Genomic DNA, 12917 nt, shown 5'->3' with positions numbered 1-12917 from the left:
TCTGAGGTCAGTGGTGCTGCTGGGTCCTGTGCTGTGTCCTGTTCAGTCCAGTGGTGCTGTGTCCTGTGCTCTGTGCTTCTAAGGGCATAGTTATTTCCCCAATATTCCCCTGTGTTTAAAAAAATTAAAAAAAGTTTTTTTAAAAAATACCAAAAACTACTTTAATATTTTTTAATTACCACAAAATTTGCACAACCAATCCTGCAGTATAAGCCCATTGGTACTGCAATATTACCAAGTTCACACATTCAGCAGTAAAAGTCCAGTGGTACTGCAATATTACAAAGTTTACACATTCTGCAGTATCAGTCCAGTGGTGCTGTGTCCTGTGCTCTGTCCTGCTGAGTTCCGTAGTGCTGCTGGGTCCTGTGCCGTGTCCTGTTCAGTCCAGTGGTGCTGTGTCCTGTGCTCTGTGCTTCTAAGGGCATAGTTATTTCCCCATTATTCCCAAGTTTTTAAAAAATAAAAAAAAAGTAAAAAAAAATAAAAAATTTAAAAAAAAAAAAAATATATAATAATTATAACCAAATTTGCTAAACCAATCCAGCATTATAAGTCCATTGGTACTGCAATATTACCAAGTTCACACATTCTGCAGTATCAGTCCAGTGGTGCTGTGTCCTGTGCTCTGTCCTGCTGAGTTCCGTAGTGCTGCTGGGTCCTGTGCCGTGTCCTGTTCAGTCCAGTGGTGCTGTGTCCTGTGCTCTGTGCTTCTAAGGGCATAGTTATTTCCCCACTATTCCCAAGTTTTTTAAAAATAAAAAAAAAGTAAAAAAAAATAAAAAATTAAAAAAAAAAAAAAAATATATAATAATTATAACCAAATTTGCAAAACCAATCCAGCATTATAATTTATAAGTCCATTGGTACTGCAATATTACCAAGTTCACACATTCTGCAGTATCTTGTGCTACATATAATTTGGAGGATAAAGTAGGGAAAGATCAAGACCCACTTCCTCCTAATGCTGAAGCTGCTGCCACTAGTCATGACATAGACGATGAAATGCCATCAACGTCGTCTTCCAAGCCCGATGCCCAATCTCGTAGTACCGGGCATGTAAAATCCAAAAAGCCCAAGTTAAGAAAAAGTAGCAAAAAGAGAAACTTAAAATCATCTGAGGAGAAACGTAAAGTTGCCAATATGCCATTTACGACACGGAGTGGCAAGGAACGGCTTAGGCCCTGGCCCGTGTTCATGACTAGTGGTTCAGCTTCACCCACGGATCTTAGCCCTCCTCCTCCCCCCCCCTACAAAAAATTGAAGAGAGTTATGCTGTCAGCAACAAAACAGCAAACAACTCTGCCTTCTAAAGAGAAATTATCACAAATCCCCAAGGCGAGTCCAAGGGTGTTGGTGGTTGTCAAGCCTGACCTTCCCATCACTGTACGGGAAGAGGTGGCTCGGGAGGAGGCTATTGATGATGTAGCTGGCGCTGTGGAGGAACTTGATGATGAGGATGGTGATGTGGTTATTGTAAATGAGGCACCAGGGGGGGAAACAGCTGATGTCCATGGGATGAAAAAGCCCATCGTCATGCATGGTCAGAAGACCAAAAAATGCACCTCTTCGGTCTGGAGTTATTTTTATCCAAATCCAGACAACCAATGTATGGCAATATGTAGCTTATGTAAAGCTCAAATAAGCAGGGGTAAGGATCTTGCCCACCTAGGAACATCCTCCCTTATACGTCACCTGAATAACCTTCATAGTTCAGTGGTTAGTTCAGGAACTGGGGCTAGGACCCTCATCGGTACAGGGACACCTAAATCCCGTGGTCCAGTTGGATACACACCAGCAACACCCTCCTCGTCAACTTCCTCCACAATCTCCATCAGATTCAGTCCTGCAGCCCAAGTCAGCAGCCAGACTGAGTCCTCCTCAATACGGGATTCATCCGAGGAATCCTGCAGCGGTACGCCTACTACTGCCACTGCTGCTGTTGCTGCTGTTAGTCGGTCATCTTCCCAGAGGGGAAGTCGTAAGACCGCTAAGTCTTTCACAAAACAATTGACCGTCCAACAGTCGTTTGCCATGACCACCAAATACGATAGTAGTCACCCTATTGCAAAGCGTATAACTGCGGCTGTAACTGCAATGTTGGTGTTAGACGTGCGCCCGGTGTCCGCCATCAGTGGAGTGGGATTTAGAGGGTTGATGGAGGTATTGTGTCCCCGGTACCAAATCCCCTCGAGATTCCACTTCACTAGGCAGGCGATACCAAAAATGTACAGAGAAGTACGATCAAGTGTCCTCAGTGCTCTTAAAAATGCGGTTGTACCCACTGTCCACTTAACCACGGACATGTGGACAAGTGGTTCTGGGCAAACGAAGGACTATATGACTGTGACAGCCCACTGGGTAGATGCATCCCCTTCCGCAGCAACAGCAACAGCTGCATCAGTAGCAGCATCTACAAAATGGCTGCTCATGCAAAGGCAGGCAACATTGTGCATTACAGGCTTTAATAAGAGGCACAACGCTGACAACATATTAGAGAAAATGAGGGAAATTATCTCCCAGTGGCTTACCCCACTTAGACTCTCATGGGGATTTGTGGTGTCAGACAATGCCAGTAACATTGTGCGGGCATTAAATATGGGCAATTTCCAGCACATCCCATGTTTTGCCCACACCATTAATTTGGTGGTGCAGCATTACCTCAAGAGTGACAGGGGTGTGCAGGAGATGCTTGCGGTGGCGCGCAAAATTGCTGGACACTTTCGGCATTCAGCCAGTGCCTACCGCAGACTAGAGGCACATCAAAAAAGCATGAACCTGCCCTGCCATCACCTCAAACAAGAGGTTGTGACGCGCTGGAACTCCACCCTCTATATGCTGCAGAGGATGGAGGAGCAGCAAAAGGCCATTCAGGCCTACACAGCCACCTACGACATAGGCAAAGGAGTGGGGATGCGCCTCAGTCAAGCGCAGTGGAGACTGATTTCCGTGTTGTGCAAGGTTCTGCAGCCATTTGAACTTGCCACACGAGAAGTCAGTTCCGACACTGCCAGCTTGAGTCAGGTCATTCCCCTGATCAGGCTGTTGCAGAAGCAGCTGGAGAAAGTGAGGGAGGAGCTGGTAAGCCATTGCGATTACACCAAGCATGTAGCTCTTGTGGATGTAGCCCTTCGTACGCTTTGCCAGGATCCGAGGGTGGTCACTCTTTTAAAGTCAGAGGAATACATTCTGGCCACCGTGCTCGATCCTCGGTTTAAAGCGTATGTTGTGTCTCTGTTTCCGGCGGACACAAGTCTACAGCGGTGCAAAGACCTGCTGGTCAGGAGATTGTCCTCTGAAGAGGACCGTGACATGCCAACAGCTCCACCCTCATTTTCTTCCACATCTATGGCTGCGAGGAAAAAGCTCAGTTTTCCCAAAAGAGGCACTGGCGGGGATGCTGATAACATCTGGTCCGGACTGAAGGACCTGCCAACCATTGCAGACATGTCTACTCTCGCTGCATTGGATGCTGTCACAATAGAAAAAATTGTGGATGATTACTTTGCTGACACCATCCAAGTAGACATGTCAGACAGTCCATATTGTTACTGGCAGGAAAAAAAGGCAGTCTGGAAGCCCCTGTACAAACTGGCTCTATTTTACCTGAGTTGTCCCCCCTCCAGTGTGTACTCGGAAAGAGTTTTTAGTGCAGCGGGGAACCTGGTCAGTGAGCGGCGAAGGAGGTTGCTTCCTCACAACGTTGAAAAAATGATGTTTATAAAAATGAATAATCAATTCCTCAATGAAGTACAGCACTGCCCTCCAGATACTACAGAGGGACCTGTGGTTGTGGAGTCCAGCGGGGACGAATTGATAATGTGTGATGAGGAGGAAGTACACACTGTAGTGGGAGAGGAATCAGAGGTTGAGGATGAGGACGACATCTTGCCTCAGTAGAGCCTGTTTAGTCTGTACAGGGAGAGATGAATAGCTTTTTTGGTGTGGGGGCCCAAACAAACCAATCATTTCAGCCAAAGTTGTTTGGTAGGCCCTGTCGCTGAAATGATTGGTTTGTTAAAGTGTGCATGTCCTATTTCAACAACATAAGGGTGGGTGTGAGGGCCCAAGGACAATTCCATCTTGGAACTTTTTTTTTTGCATTATATGACCAAGCAACAGTCGTTTGCCATGTTCAAAAAGTAAAACCAAATGTAAAAAAATTCAAGAAATTAAACCAAAAGTAAAATGCCGTGTCATAATTTAAAACAAGAGGTATTGACGTGCTCTAAAACTACTGTATTGTTGTTTATATTTTATAAACACTACACTTGAAAGCTTGAGTCTTTCAATAGAAAAGTAACTGTCCATTGCACGAATATTTGCAACAGGGACAATTTTAGGGTTAAGAAAGTCAACTAATAATAACACTTCGACGCTGTGTGTCTTTATAAACACTACACTTGGAAGTTGGAGGAGGTATTGTGGCTCCGGCACCAAATTTACTACCGGGGCCACTCCACTGTGCAGTCCATATTTAGGTGTATCAGATATTAAACAACGGTGACAGTTGATGCCCAATTTTTTAATTATATTGTGGCCTCGGTACCAAATTGTGTACCGGGGCCACCCCACTACGCAGTCCAGATACTTGTTTGGTGGAATTCAGACCAGTTGAGGGTTTTATTATTATATTGTGTGGACCACTCTATCTATACCACACTACAACTCTATACCACTCTATTTCCTACTTTAATTCTATTTCATACTTTAATTCTATTTCCTACTTTAATTCTATTACTAATTAATTACCATAAAGAGGAACAAAATAAACCAATTTTAGCAAAAGTATAATATGACTTAGACTTACAAACACTACACTTTAAAGATCGTGCCTTTAAATGAAAAAGTCAGTCTTCATTGCACGACTATGTGCAACAGGGACATTTTTTTGGGTTTACAAAGTCAAACAATAACACTTCGACCCTGTCTGTCTGGGGTCTCTCAATGACGAATTGTCTGTACCATGTTTGGAGGAGGTATTGTGGCCCCGGTATCAAATTGGGTACCGGGGCCACCCCACTATGCAGTCCAGATACTTGTTTGGTGGAATTCAGACACGTGGAGGGTTTTTTAATTATATTGTGGCCTCGGTACCAAATTGTGTACCGGGGCCACCACACTACGCAGTCAAGATAGATAGATGCGTATTGCGTATCATAGATAAAGTACATTCAGTGGTGTGGGGCAAATTGAAAAATATTCAAAATGCACTGACATTATCAAAAACAAGAGGTTGTCACACGCTAAAACTCCAACATGTATATGATGGAGAGGATGGAGGAGCAGCCGTATGTGTAGTGTAATGCAGATCTGTTGAAGGTTTTTTATATATTTTATTGTGGTGCCCAGTGCCCACTCCTCTACGCAGTCCAGGTACAATTATTGGTGCGAATCATAAAAGTTCAGGGTTTTTAAGATATTGTGGTGACCCACTCCTCTACGCAGTCCAGGTACAATTATTGGTGCGAATCATAAAAGTTCAGGGTTTTTAATATATTGTGGTGACCCACTCCTCTACGCAGTCCAGGTACAATTATTGGTGCGAATCATAAAAGTTCAGGGTTTTTAAGATATTGTGGTGACCCACTCCTCTACGCAGTCCAGGTACAATTATTGGTGCGAATCATAAAAGTTCAGGGTTTTTAAGATATTGTGGTGACCCACTCCTCTACGCAGTCCAGGTACAATTATTGGTGCGAATCATAAAAGTTCAGGGTTTTTAATATATATTGTGGTGACCCACTCCTCTACGCAGTCCAGGTACAATTATTGGTGCGAATCATAAAAGTTCAGGGTTTTTAAGATATTGTGGTGACCCACTCCTCTACGCAGTCCAGGTACAATTATTGGTGCGAATCATAAAAGTTCAGGGTTTTTAATATATATTGTGGTGACCCACTCCTCTACGCAGTCCAGGTACAATTATTGGTGCGAATCATAAAAGTTCAGGGTTTTTAAGATATTGTGGTGACCCACTCCTCTACGCAGTCCAGGTACAATTATTGGTGCGAATCATAAAAGTTCAGGGTTTTTAAGATATTGTGGTGACCCACTCCTCTACGCAGTCCAGGTACATTTATTGGTGCGAATCATAAAAGTTCAGGGTTTTTAATATATTGTGGTGACCCACTCCTCTACGCAGTCCAGGTACAATTATTGGTGCGAATCATAAAAGTTCAAGGTTTTTAATATATATTGTGGTGACCCACTCCTCTACGCAGTCCAGGTACAATTATTGGTGCGAATCATAAAAGTTCAGGGTTTTTAAGATATTGTGGTGACCCACTCCTCTACGCAGTCCAGGTACAATTATTGGTGCGAATCATAAAAGTTCAGGGTTTTTAATATATATTGTGGTGACCCACTCCTCTACGCAGTCCAGGTACAATTATTGGTGCGAATCATAAAAGTTCAGGGTTTATAATATATTGTGGTGACCCACTCCTCTACGCAGTCCAGAAAGATACCTTGTTGCAACGTTTTGGACTAATAACTATATTGTGAGGTGTTCAGAATACACTGTAAATTAGTGGAAATGCTTGTTATTGAATGTTATTGAGGTTAATAATAGCCTAGGAGTGAAAATAAGCCCAAAAACTTGATTTTTAAACTTTTTATGTTTTTTTCAAAAAAAATCCGAATCCAATACCTTAAATCCGAACCGAGACCTTTCGTCAAGTGTTTTGCGAGACAAATCCGAACCTCAAAAATAACGAAAATCCGGATCCAAAACACAAAACACGAGACCTCAAAAGTCGCCGGTGCACATCCCTAGTAATGATCTGGCACTGAAAATAACTATTTTAACTGGGGACCCATTGTTTGAGCTCCACACTTTGCATTTAGCAGAATAGACCTGCACATCTCACACAGTGCTATGGTCATAACACAGACACTCGGAGTGACACAGGGGTACATGGGCTAGCCCACAAAAAATAAATACAGTCCAAGATGCATCTTACATTTTCAATGCATCATGTCTCTATTTGTATGATTCATGAGTTCCTCATATGGGGCCAGATTCATTAAGAAAAGTAAAGCAAAAAAATTGAGTAACTTTGAACCTTTGAGCCATGTTCCATTGGATTGGGAGATGAATTTAAAATGTGGGGGGACAGATTTATATTTGGGGAAGGGCATGTCCTAGATCAACTTTAAATTTCAGTGTACAAATAAGCCATCAAGTATTTGTCTGCTACATTTTATGTGCAAAACAAACTAATTTGCACCCCTTGCATTGTAACATGGTTTTGTACAGTAGAAAACGTACTAATTTTTTTGCCTTACTTTCCTTAATGAATCAGGCCTATGGATATTACAAGCCTCATCTGATGTGAATGAAACAGAACACAAGGCGCAATATGGGAAAATTCCCTGTGTGCATACGTCTAAATCAAGGGCAAATTAAAACGATTTTGGGAACTTAAAAAAGTGGAACACTGTGGTGCCTTACAAATAAGCAATGATAATAACAATGGTAATAATAATAATAATAATAATAATAATAATAAAGTGGAGTTAAAAGAAACTAGAAATAAGCATAGCCAATATTCTGCAACAAAGTACATAGAGGAGAACTTTTTCCCTTATATCTTGAATTATTAATTGTATGTCAATGGAAGTGTGGTGAAGTTACCCTTGAACAGTGCAATTAAAAATAAATGTGCTGCATCTGTACATTATTTTCTGCTATTGCATTGAACTATTATTTTCAGCTAAATTCAACAGGCCGAGCTAGTCCCTCAAGCCATTCAAAGCTGTATTGTTTGAGAAACCCTATCTTAAAATATACTTGCTTACACTGTTGGGTCTGCTCCCCACTATGTACTTGCTCCCCTCCCCCTTTTCTTTTTCTGTACCTCTTCCCCCTTACCATAAAACTTTTTAGTAGAAATAATAATGTTAAATAATAAAATTATATATATACATATATATATATATATATATATATATATATATATATATATATATATATACATATATATATATATATATATATATATATATATATATATATATAAACAGGGATACGCTGCACTCTCCACACACATAATTAATGCTGTACTAATACTTTTCTATATTAAAAACAGGGGGAATGTTAGTTACACATATTTTTTGTCTATACAACGTGGGCAACCCCTCTTGCACTATATATATATATATATATATATATATATATATATATATATATATATATATATACACTGTATCATTTGTTGTTACAATAAAAGTAACAATTTATAAAAATAAAAAAATATAAATAATGGTAAAAATTTCCAAAATAATATATGGAATTGTCATTACATAGATGTAATGTGTAAGAGACTGCATACAGTACTTAATACGACATTCAACTTTTGACTCTTATAAACTACATTTTCCCTACTTGGCTCAAAAGCTTCCAATCCTACTTTGTCCTTGGCACTTTTCAGTTACTGACTGCTGTCCTAAGCAAAAAGATATAAAGTATCAGTGTGAAGGCCACAGGAGTCATTGGGTGGTGGATACATTGTACTCAGGAAACCTTCATCCTTTATCTACAACATAGTACTTAACTATACTCATTTGGTTGAGACAAACTCTATTCGACTTGTTTATAAGAGTAAAAGAGCAGCAACAGAAAAAGGATTTATTTTAGATTTCTTTGTATAAAGTACAACTTCCAGTGTGCATTTTTCTGAAAATATTTAGAAACAATTTGAGAAATAGCTAAATGTATACGTGTAGTCAGTGTTCTCAACGCAATATATAGTAGCGGAACATTGTAGATACAGCTAATACATAAAGGGTTGTCTGGAACAAAATGACCACAAAGAGGAACATGTCTAGGGTACTGATGTTCAGGGAAGCAGAGAAATGTCTTTTTGCTGATAAATTTATACCAACAGCTAATTTAACTAGTGGTAATCAATCATCATCATCTTTTATATGTAAGGTTCATAATATTCTACAGTGATGAACAGTGGGGGAAAACAAAGCATTCATAAAGACCAGAACAGGGACATATATGGTTAACGAATAGGTACGGACAAGAAAAGAGTAGGAAGGGTCCTGCCTATGACAGCTTACATGCTAGAAGGCACTGCTGGGAAAAGAGGAACCAGCAGGACTCCAAGTGGAGATTGGGACAGTAGCAGGTGTACCCAGTGAGAGTAGTAGCAGTAGCAGAATGTTCCCAGTAAAAAAGGTATTAGGTAAGAGTACAGTAAGTAGTTTATTAAACAGATATGTTTTGAAAGAGAATTTGAAAGTTTTAAGGTTGAAGGAGAGTCTGGTCAGGCAATGTAGGGGTCTCATAATTGGGAAGCACTATAGAAGTAATGTAAGCAGGAATGAGAGGTAGTAATCAGTGAGGCGGCGATGCATTGGTTGGAGGAAGATCTAAGATTGCGCATAGAATGTACATCGAGGAGCATTAACACCTGCCTAAAATTGTGCAGGTTCCTCTCGTGTCGCCAAAACATCTCTGACTCGTCCAGGCAGGGACTCCTCTGAAGGTGTTCTGTGGTATCTGGCACCAAGACGTTAGTTGTAGCAGATCCTTTAAGTCCTGTAAGTTGCGGGGTGGAGCCTCCAGGACTTGGACTTGCTTTTTCAGCACATCCCACAGATGTTCATTCGGAATGAGATCTGGGGAATTTTGAGGCCAAATCAACACTTTGAACTCTGTCATGTTCCTCATGTTGTGCATTATCCTCCTGGAAGAGGCCACTGCCAACAAAGAATACCGTTGCCATGGAAGTGTGTACTGCAACAATGTTTAGGTAGGTGGTATGTGTCAAAGCAACATCCACATTGCCCAGAGCACCACACTGCTTCCGCCGGATTGCCTTCATCTAATAGTGCATCCTGGTGCCATCTCTTCCCCAGATACACGACACACACTCACCCGACCATCCTTACGACGTAAAAGAAAATGTGATTCATCAGACCAGACCACAGTCTTCCATTGCTCCATGGTCCAGTTCTGGTGCTCATGTGCACAGTGTAGGCGCTTCTGCGGTAGACAGGGGCATTCTGTGTTCTGACACCTTTCTATCATAGCCAGCATTAACTTCTTCAGCAATTTGTGCTACAGTAGCTCTACTGTGGGATTGGACCAGTCGGGCTCTCCTTCGCTCTCCAACCGCATCAATGAGCCTTGGGCATCTATAACCATGGTGCCAATTCACCTAATGTCCTTCTTTGGATTACTTTTGGCAGGTACTAACAACTGCATACTGGGAACACCCCACAAGATCTGCCATTTGGACATGCTCTTACCCATTTGTCGAGAAATCACAATTTGGCCCTTGTGAAAGTCGCTCATATCCTTATGCTTGCCCATTTTTACTGCATCCAACAAATCAACTTCAAGAACTTACTGTTCAGTTGCTGTCTAATATATCCCACCCACTGACAGGTGCTATTATAATGAGATCATCAATGTTATTCACTTCACTTGTCAGTGGTTTTAATGTTGTGGCTGATTTGATTATATCCGGATGAGGTTTGAGGTATATGAGGGGGTGGTGTGAGTAGTGTGAAATTGATTCTGGTTGGTATGAGGATCCAGTTCTCAGTGTAGGGATGACAGAGTGGTAAGGTGGTTGTAGAGCAGTGAGAGAGGAAGATCAGTTTCTCTGCTGCATTCAGGTTCAGTTGAAGTGGGGATAGACAGGTCAGAAGAATACAAAAGTGGAGGACATTGCAGCTGTCAAGTTGGGAGATGTTGGGAGAATGGATAAGAGTTTTGGTAGTGTCATGGGTAAGAAAGCATATTCTAGTAATGTTTCAAAGGTGAAGGTAACAGGACAGCAAAAGGCACTGGATGTGAGGAATAAAAACGAGAATAGAGTTGAAGATAACACCAAGGCAAAGCACTTCAGGGACTGAGGAGAGTGTGATGATTATGTTAAACAAAATTTGAAGGGGGTGGTGACAATGGGAGGAGGGAAGATGATCAACCTGGTTTCAGACATGTTGAGCTCTAAGTTGCATTGGGACATCCATGTGGAGGTGACAGAGAGACAGTTGGACAAAAAGGAATGGGAAATGACAGGAAAGGAGACATAGATTTAAGTGTTTTCTCTTGAGAAGTAGTAGTGGAGATCGGATGGGGCTAATTAGTTCACAGAGAAAAGAGTTGTGGTGTTAAAAGCAGCAGAGAGATCCAGGAGTATGAGTAGGTAGAAGTTGCCCTGTGGCTTAGTTGTGTGTAGAAACTTAGTCACTTTAGTGGACGCAGTCACAGTGAAGTGCTGAGGGCAAAAAGCCCATTTACATAGGGTCAAAGGAGTAAGAGGAGAGAAAGTGTGCACTCCACTGGAATAGTTTGAAAGCAAATAAGAGGAGAGAAATGGGAGAGTGAGAGTGGCTGGGTCAAGATGAGTGTGTGTTTTAAGACAGATGAGAATGTGCCAGTGGAGTTGGACAGGTTAAAGAGGGTAGCTTGGGGAAGCATTAAGGAGAAACTGAGAGGGAATAGGGGGTAGGTTGAGAAGTGAGAGAAGTAGAGGAATGAATAAAGAGCATCCTTGTAATGGGAAATCGGAAGTGTAGGAGGAGATGGGTGTGATGTGAAGGATAGGGCACGGAGAAATGTCCTGTCTAATGGTACCAATTTAGCCTTTGAAGTTGAGGCCTGTCAAGGAGGAAAGGGCAGGTGATAAACAAAGTACTATGTTAACCATGTATTAAGAGGATATTGGGTTGTGTAGCATGAGGTTTTCATGTGCAAATTTGCTAATCTCACTAATATCTATTTAAAGTTGCTTAAGGCAGCAATGTTTGAAAATAAGACTCTATGGACACTGGTTACTTTAGATATTAGTGCAGTTGTAATAATGTACTGTAATATTTAGTCATGCAGACAAGGGGTCATTTAGTCAGAATGCTTTGGACTCTGGACTTTCTACAATTGAATTTTTTCATAATTTGGAGCACCTTGCCTAAATATTAAAATTAAAATTATTACAATTTTACCTTCTCCTCATTAAATTGTTTAACAGCCCTCCTAGTAGTGACTGCAGGAGGAGGTATGTGGAGATAATATTTCTGTATTTGGCAAAGTAATGGGAACAGCAGCAATTATTTATTTTTTTCTTTCTTGCTTTCAGAACTTGTTTAGATAAGAGCTCACATACCTGATTCAACAGAAGTAAACTATTATTCCCAGTGTAAATGCATCACTACTTAAGGTCACCATGTAGGGGATTTCATTCCAGTGTGAATGTTATTTTACAGTGTACTATGGAGCAGCCCAATCAGAGGCACTGTAGCAATCTCTAAATATATTTTCAGATTTTTCCATTTTTCCATAAGGAGGGAATACTTTGTGCGTGATCTGTCCTAACTGCATGTTTTCCATATCTCTTTGCTGGAGCACAGGTGCATTCATTACTTACTGACACATTTTAAAATATCCACAGGTGGTCCTTGTGACCTGGAGAACATGCACTGTTAGGGCTCCCTGAAGACTGGTTTTGAGGACCCCTGCTCTATGTGGCTACATATCTGATATAGTTAATTATGACACTAGCGTGTTAGTGGCAGCATCTATGTGAATATGACACTTCTCACTGATTTAGAACACTTTCTGTATATAATACACTATAAGACTTTTTATTATGTGATACATTATGAATAATTATGATGGCAGTGTTACAGTGGTTAGCAGTACTGTCTCACAGTGCTGGGGTCATGAGTGTGATTCTGATTACAGCCCGATCTGTGTGGAGTTTGTATGTTCTCTTCCTGATTGTGTGGGTTTCCTCTAGATGATCTGGTTTCCTCCCATAGTCCAAAAACATACTGGTAGGTTAATTGACTTCTGACAAAACAGATATTTGTGTGTGTGCGCGCTGCGTCATATGGTTGCTGCTATATAAATAATAATAATAATATAAAACTGTGGAGTCCAAGCTAAAAAAATA

At 41.0% G+C, this 12917-nt stretch overlaps 2 protein-coding genes across 2 annotated transcripts in view; one reads left to right on the top strand and one right to left on the bottom strand.

Annotated features, from left to right (window-relative positions):
- Positions 1 to 12917, top strand: part of MYL1 (myosin light chain 1) — a 427496-nt gene that overhangs the window by 88430 nt on the left and 326149 nt on the right. The gene's annotated exons all lie outside the window — the stretch shown is intronic.
- The window catches only part of CPS1 (carbamoyl-phosphate synthase 1), a 75133-nt gene that overhangs the window by 61442 nt on the left and 774 nt on the right, over positions 1 to 12917 (bottom strand). The window lies entirely within an intron of this gene.

This window comes from Mixophyes fleayi, chromosome 7, assembly GCF_038048845.1.
Source record: "Mixophyes fleayi isolate aMixFle1 chromosome 7, aMixFle1.hap1, whole genome shotgun sequence".
Lineage (NCBI taxonomy): Eukaryota > Metazoa > Chordata > Amphibia > Anura > Limnodynastidae > Mixophyes > Mixophyes fleayi.
The sequence above is the reverse complement of the archived record's forward strand: the minus strand, read 5'-3'. Positions and strand labels throughout refer to the sequence as shown.